Source organism: Suricata suricatta, chromosome 13 (assembly GCF_006229205.1).
Source record: "Suricata suricatta isolate VVHF042 chromosome 13, meerkat_22Aug2017_6uvM2_HiC, whole genome shotgun sequence".
NCBI lineage: Eukaryota > Metazoa > Chordata > Mammalia > Carnivora > Herpestidae > Suricata > Suricata suricatta.
The window spans coordinates 69,297,946-69,305,555 of record NC_043712.1 but is presented as its reverse complement, the minus strand read 5'-3'; the positions used below and the strand labels follow the sequence as shown (position 1 = coordinate 69,305,555).

The window sequence follows — 7,610 nt, the reverse complement described above, 5'->3', positions numbered from 1 at the left end:
TTAAATAAATAAAGTTTTAAGAGTTGTGATAACCTGTAATCTTATTTAGGATGTACTTTGTAACTTCCTAAGGTTTTAGCAAACTTCCCAGATTTAAATGATAAAAGAAGTCTTTTAACCAATTAGGCCCTTTTATTTGAAATGCTAAGTTACTTAGAAAAACACTGTCATACAATGGTAAACCTTAAATTGTATTTCATGGGTAAATGCTGCAACTACCCAAAATACATATGCAATTCCTAAAGTTTTAATGTTTTGGTTTGAGGTCATTACTTAATACTCTAATTACTTACAGTGTTATTATGTGTCACAGAAATAACTAAATTTCTTTGTCAATTGCATCACAATGAACTCTCATCAGATCTTTAACAATGCCCATTTCTGAGATTTTGTCATTTATAATTGTTCTTATTCTCTCACAAAACGTGATTCTTCTTCAAAGAGATTTATAAAAAGGACTTTTAAAACAAATACCGGTATTTGACATCTTTAAGATTAATACTAAAAATGGGTAAAAAAATTTCCAGGGCTAAAAAGCTGCATTCAAACAAGAATTAGGAACATGGGATTAATGAACTGAGGAAAATTATAGTTTTGTGATTCTTACTGAAAATATTGTTGGTTCTCTAATGTTTGCTTATCCAGATTAAGGAAACTTCTTCTTAAGGTATCTATAATATACAAAAATGTCATAAAGTATTTGTTTGTAAACTGAAGCATTTATCTCTTCTCTCTACCTAAACTCTCTAAAATTCAAAAGCTCCCAGTGAGTATTATTTTTTCATAGCAATTACATTTGTTTGAATAAGTTCAATAAGAATCTGTTCATTTTATAGCAGGACACCATTGGAAATACTGGTTATTTTACCAAGGCTTTGATTGGAATGTCATTATTTGAAAGTCAGGCATAGGCTCAGATATGACCAGATAGCTTTAAGGAACTAAAGTTGACTTTATGAAATATGGAGCCATAAAGCTTCGTGGAAATGTTGGCTGGATACCTTGCTCATAGAGTTCCCAGCAGCCTCCCCAGGTGAGTAAAGGTCACTTCCTGGCAGGTGCAGGAACCACAGCATATCCTGGGGACCTCATGAAGAGGAATTTGCCCAACTCAACAGGTATTGCACGCCTGTCTGCTGGAAAGTGCTTGGCTTGGCTTCTGGCCCAGAGAGGCTACTAAAAGTTCAACCTGGAGATTCCTTATAAAAGGTCCCAGCAAAGCAAACTTTAAAAGATCCTCATAAACAGTCCTTATTCTTGCTGAGCTTACGTAAATAATTAGCCCAGGGTTGTTAAGACTGGACTTGTTCCACAAATACATTGGTCTCGAATTGGCTATCTCTGGAAATGGGTTTTTTTCAAAGAGAAAAATTATGTTTCAACAACGCACCATTATAGATGTTAAATTCTAGTTCTGGTTGTCTTTAAATGTTTGTTATTTGCCTAAATTAGACAACTTGAGATAACCTTCAAAAAATTTGTTACAGTAGCTCATGTATACATAATCTTCTGTGCTTGTTATTCTATGGGAATGATGTTTAAAGGATGGGGTCACCCCTTTCAAAGACTTAGAGGTGGACTTCACAGATATACAACTAAACAAAGAATTCAGCTCTTAAAGTTTCAGGCATCACCCCATGGGCACATCACTCCAGAGTTAACCTGGCTGAGGTGATCCAGATACAGTCAACATGCTTAAACTGACCCTCAAAAAGACTCTGGCTCCTGAGGTCTCCAGCCCTGCTCCAGCCACACCCCGGAAGCTGGCTGGTCTATGCACAGCAGAAGTTTGAGGAATCGCTGGTCAGATGAGATAAACTGTCTTACTCTTTGCCATCTGATTAACAAACTTTGCCAACTTTCTCTCTCACAGATTGTAAGCTCCTTTCTGTAAGGGTTACAGAATCTCTTTAACTCTCAGGGCTAATTTCACTCCTGATATCAGTTAGTCAGGTGCCTTGGGGGTCAGTGCTCAAGCAGAAACTGAGTGGGGGTTGAGCAGGTGAAGACACCAGTTGCCATGTGACAGTGGGAGGCCAGGCCTTGCAAACCTGCCTTATTTCAGAAGTGGCTCCTAGCACTCACTGTTTGTGGGTTCTAGTCCTGCATTGGGTTCTGTGCTGACAGCTCGGAGACTGGAGCCTGCTTTTGATTCAGTGTCTCCCTCTCTCTTTGCCCCTCCTCCACTCACACTCTGTCTCTCTCTCAAAATAAATAAACATTCAATTTTTTTAAAAAAACATGAATATAAAAAATGACCTTAATAGACATTAAGTATGTTTAACTTATGATATTAAAATTCAAAGTAGCTTCAGGGTAAGGACAACACAAATTCATAAAAATAAACCTAGACTTCAAAGTTATAAATCAAGAATAAGAGAGGTTTTGAATTATAAGTAACACAATCAGCTATTAATACAAATGATAAAAAGTAAAACTGGCAAAATAAAAAACTAAGAAGCTGGGGTGCCTGGGTAGCTCAGTTGGTTAAGCATTTGACTTCAGTTCAGGTCATTATCTCATAGTTTGTGGGTTCAAGCTCTACATCAGGCTCTGTACTGATAGCTCAGAGCCTGGAGCCTGCTTTAGATTCCATGTCTCCCTGTCTCTCTGACCCTCCCCTGTTTATGCTCTCTCTCTCTCTCTCTCTCTCAAAACATACTTTAAAACTTTTGGGAAAAAACAAAGAACCTAATCCAAGCTAGCAGGATAAAATATTAGGGAAAAAATAAGAAGAGAACATAAACTCTATTTTTACAAAATACAGGGAAAGATAGCACATACAGGAAACTTGAAAAGTTAGCAAAGTCCTGAAATGGACTAAGAATAGCAGACAGAGAACACTTAAAACAGCAGGCATCAATTGTTAACAGTACTCAAATCCAGGACTATAAAATAAAATTCTTTATTAAAAATGAAAATAAACACCCTAAAAACAACATCCCCTGGAAATACACAGTGGCGGGACTCCTATGAAAACAGAAACATCAGCTTGCCCCGTGGAGAACTCTTCAGAGCCTGAGAGGCTGGGAGGAAGACCAGAACAAGATGTACTTCCCTCCTACATATCACGTCTGCCCAAGCCCAGCTCACCCCCAAAATGATCTGTGTGGTGAGCAGCTTGGCTTGCTAGCCACAGGAACACATGAAGGTAAACAGTGGGAAATCGGGCCAGAAATACAGGATGAGAAAAATTATACAAGGCTTTAAACACCACACTCGGGCAGTGTTTTCCTAATATGAGCATTCATTAAATACACAGGTTCATCCTGGAGACTGTCATTTAGTAAATCTGGGAGGGGAGAGAATGGGAGAGCAGGGGTAGGGAAGTAGGGAGGGGAGATGCTCTGTGATTATCACTTATGACCTTCTTCAAACTTTTCCCCACTCCAAGTAATTTTGATATTTATATAAGTTTAAGAAATAACGATTTATGGGGTACCTGGATGGGTCAGTCGGTTAAGCAGCTCAGGTCATGATCCCATGGTTTGTGAGATCAAGCCCCAAGTCAGGCTCTGTGCTGACAGTGCCAGTCTGCTTGGGATTCTCTCTCCCTCTCAGCTCTGCCCCCCCCCTCACACACATACACACACTCTCTCTCTCTCCCCCCATCTCTTTCAAAATAAATAAATAAACATTTTTAGGTAAACACTTTTAGGGGCACCTGGATCCATTAAGCATTCAACTTCAGCTCAGGTCATGATCTTGTAGTTCATAAATTCAAGCCCTGCATAGAGCTCTGTGCTGACAGCTCAGAGCCTGGAGCTTGTTTTGAATTCTGTGTCCCTTCTCTTTGCCCCTGCCCTGCTCATGTTCTCTCTCTGTCTCTCTCTCTCAAAAGTAAATAAACATTTAAGAATTTTAAAAATAAACATTTTTTTAAAAAAAGAATGACTTATGATCATGAATCAACTGAGACTTTTCAATATCCAGGTATCAAATTCCAAAACACACATGAGGAGAAAAATCCTTTGAATGGTAGCAGGTCAGAGTTACACAAGCCCAGTAAAAGTTGCAGCCAAGGAAGAATGATGCTGGGAACCTGTCGCTTTCATATGAAATTCAACTGTTTTTAATGCTTTTTGCTACTGCCAAGAACCACCGAATTAAGAGGAAGCCATGAATATACGTGTCACTAGTGGCTTTTAAGTATCAGAACATTGCCAAAATAAACAGCAAGGGTCCTTTGATATTCATATTTCTCAGGGATCAAATGTGTGCACTCCAAGCCATATCTACCTCCTTAGAGACACGGAAAGGATAAAAATTAAGATGATTCAAGGCCTTTTCTTCTCAACTTCAGAAGAGCATGGTGTTATATATATATATCACTGGCACACCTAGGAAATGATTATGTTTGAACAGCACACTGAATAAACTGTAGGGGATTTGGGAGCTTCTGCATAGATACGGTGGAAAAAATTCATTACATTTTCCTTATATCAAATAATTTGAAAATAAAAATAAAACACAGAGTTTCAAATGCAGTATCTGTGGGAGGCAGGGACTGCACCATTGCAACTCCCCTTCATGGAAAGGCTTGGCTCAGGGACTGTCCCACCTTGCCCAGGGACACACCGACAGGGCAGCTCCTATCTAATAGGCAACTCGGCAGAGGTCTAAGGACCCAACCACAGTGGTCCAACAGTGAAAATGTTCCACGGGGTTTGACTGCTCCAGAGCTGCCTGGAGATGCGGCAGGTGGGGAGGGGCGTGGCCCAGACTTTGAATGCCTCACAGTGCAGGCTCCTCTGCCAAATCCTGCTCTGGCCCCATTCTCTTCACAGGTGAAGATCCCTAATAAACACCCTGCCCTACAAAGTCCATTTCAACCTCTGTTCCTGAGGGACTGTCAAATGACAAAGATAAAGAATAATCTGATTTAATAACAAGTTTGATGTCCTTTCTTCAAGGGAAAACAATCCATGGATAGGGAGAGTACAGTGCCTCATAAGCAGTGAAACACTCTTCCCAAGGGATTTGGGGCAAGAAGCATTAAGTTTTATAGCATTTTCCTTCAGATAAACCACCAGGAATGGAATTGTTCAATCATATGGTAGCGCTATTTTGAATTCTTCGAGGAACCTCCACACTGTTTTCCACAGTGGCTGTACCAACTTACATTCCCACCAGCAGTTGGAGAAAAGTTCCAAAGTTCCTTTCTCCACATCCTCACCAACACTTGTATTGTCTTTTTCATACGAGCCATTCTAACACATGTGAGTTGATATCTCAGTGTGGTTTTGGGCTTTGGTTTGGTTTGGTTTACTGCAGCACTTTATTTCCTCACATAAGTCACATTGCTGGAGCCTTATGTTCTCACATGACAGTAGAAAACCAAAATTTGTCATCATCTCCCAAGGAATGGAGAACTGCACACCCACACACACACATACACATGCACACACACAAAACCTTACATTAATGAAAAGTCATTAATTTACACCTACATTGTACAGGTGTAAATGCAACCTATTTCTCAACTCAAGGCAAGCACCAACCCATGGTGTTCTGGTGGGAAAACATTAGCTAAGAAAAAAAAAAAATGGATCCTAAGGCTTAGACCTTCCCAACCCTATCAGACCAGCACAGCAGAAATGACAACTGTTTGAGGACTCTCACCAGCACCTACAGAAATACTGGAATAGGCAGCTTTTATACAGTAATACCCTGCGCAGATCAAGAATCTCATGGTCTGGTAGACTCTCATGAAGTCAGTGGATTTCTCTTCTATAAACATGCTCTCACTTCAGCCATGACATGATAAAGCAGCAGGTATTAGGGTTTAAGGCAAAGACATACACAGGGTACTGACTCTACAAATGGAACAGTTAACTTGAATACAAGGTCAAAAATAGTAACAAGTTCTAACAATCCAGTGCTAGTATCATATACACGTTTCAAGGACATATTTCTTTTCAAAGACTTATTCCAGTTTCACAAGGCTACCATGAGGTAGGTGTATATATATTTGGCAGGGAAATTTTACATTCCTGAATTATGTCATGCAGTAAATGCTATGCATCTGCTCGAAGTCCATTTAGAAGCATTTGTAGAGAACAATGGCAGGGCCGACCTCCTTGTATTCCTGTTTAACTGACCCACATCCACTGAAGGGTGGACAATGAGGCCAGGATGGATCCCCCATCCATGCTGGGTACTTATGTTCAGGAGGAGCTATGCTTTTGATCTACATTGTGCTGGGGCCCAGGGCCATGATCTCCTCCCATATCCTGTCAGTGAGCCAGGATACATGGTGGTCCCACCAGACAGCACCTTGTAGAAGTACAGTGTGTCATTATCATACTTCACAATGGGATTTGAAGGTAGTTCCATGGATGCCACAGGACTCCATACCCAGGAAAGAGGACTGGAAGAGCACCTCTGGGTACCAGAGTTGCTTGTGGACAATGGTGATCACCTGATTACTTGGCAGCTCATAACTCTTCTCCAGGGAGGGCAAAAATGCAGCAGTGACCCTGTCTCCTGTTCCAAGGCATAGCAGACCTCCACGATGTCATGCAGGATTTCTCATTCGGCTACTGTGGTGAAGCTGCAGGCATGCTCCAGGAGGTTATTCATGAGATAGTCTTTCAGGTCTCAGCCAGCCAGGACCAGATACAGGATGCTATGAGGAAGGGATAGCCCTCATAGATGGGTATTGTGCGGGTGACCTGATCCCCAGACTCCATGACAATACCAGTAGTGTAGCCAGAGGTATACAAAGACAACATGGCCTGATGTTCATGTACTTAGGAAGAGTGTGGCAAGTCTATAATGTGATCTGAATCATCTCTCAGTTGGCATAGACATTCAGGGGGGCCTCAGTCAGCAGCCACAGGTGCTCCTTGGGGTTGTAGAAGGTGTGGTGCCAGATCTTCTCTATATTGTCTCAGTTGGTGATTATGCCATGCTTGATGGGATAACTTAAAGGCCAGGATGCCACTCTTGCTCTAGGCCTCATTGCTCAAGTAGACCTTCTGCCCCATGCTCACAGTGATGCCCCTTTCAGGGGTGTCCAAGAGTAGACAGGAACATGGCCTGGGCAGCGGTGGGCGTCTCATCCCCAGCAAAGCCAGCTTTGCACATGCCAGAGCTACAGTCATGATAAGCAGGGTGGCTTCTTCTGGTGGAGGTGGTGGGCCCCAGGGTGAGGTGGAGCAGGCATTGTGGTTTTGATTTGCATTTCCCTGAGGATTAGTGATAGCTCCATACCTTTTCATGTAGCTGTTGGCCATCTGTATGTCTTCCTAGAATAAATGTCTATTCAGATCCATCCATTTTTAACCTGATTTGTTTTACTCTTTTTGCTATTGAGTTTTAATATCTTTTAAAAATTAACCCTTTCTCAGATACAAAATTTGCAGATATTTTTCTCCCTTTCAGTAGTTGCCTTTTCATTTTGTTGTTTCCCTTGCTATGCAGAAGCATTTCCGTTCGGTGTAGTCTCACTTGTTTTTTGTTTTTTGGGTTTTTTTGCAAATATTTCTCACTAAATAATTTAAAATAATGATGATGGTCTTATTTGTAGTCTGCACACATATTACTAGAGCTGTCACCATGTAGCTCAATTCAGTGTTACTAAAAGTGAATAGCAGCTGCACCCAGGA

At 41.1% G+C, this 7,610-nt stretch overlaps 1 pseudogene; it reads right to left on the bottom strand.

Annotated features, from left to right (window-relative positions):
* Positions 1 to 6,040: 6,040 nt before the first annotated feature.
* Positions 6,041 to 7,098, bottom strand: LOC115276115 (annotated as a pseudogene).
* Between the last annotated feature and the right edge of the window lie 512 nt (positions 7,099 to 7,610).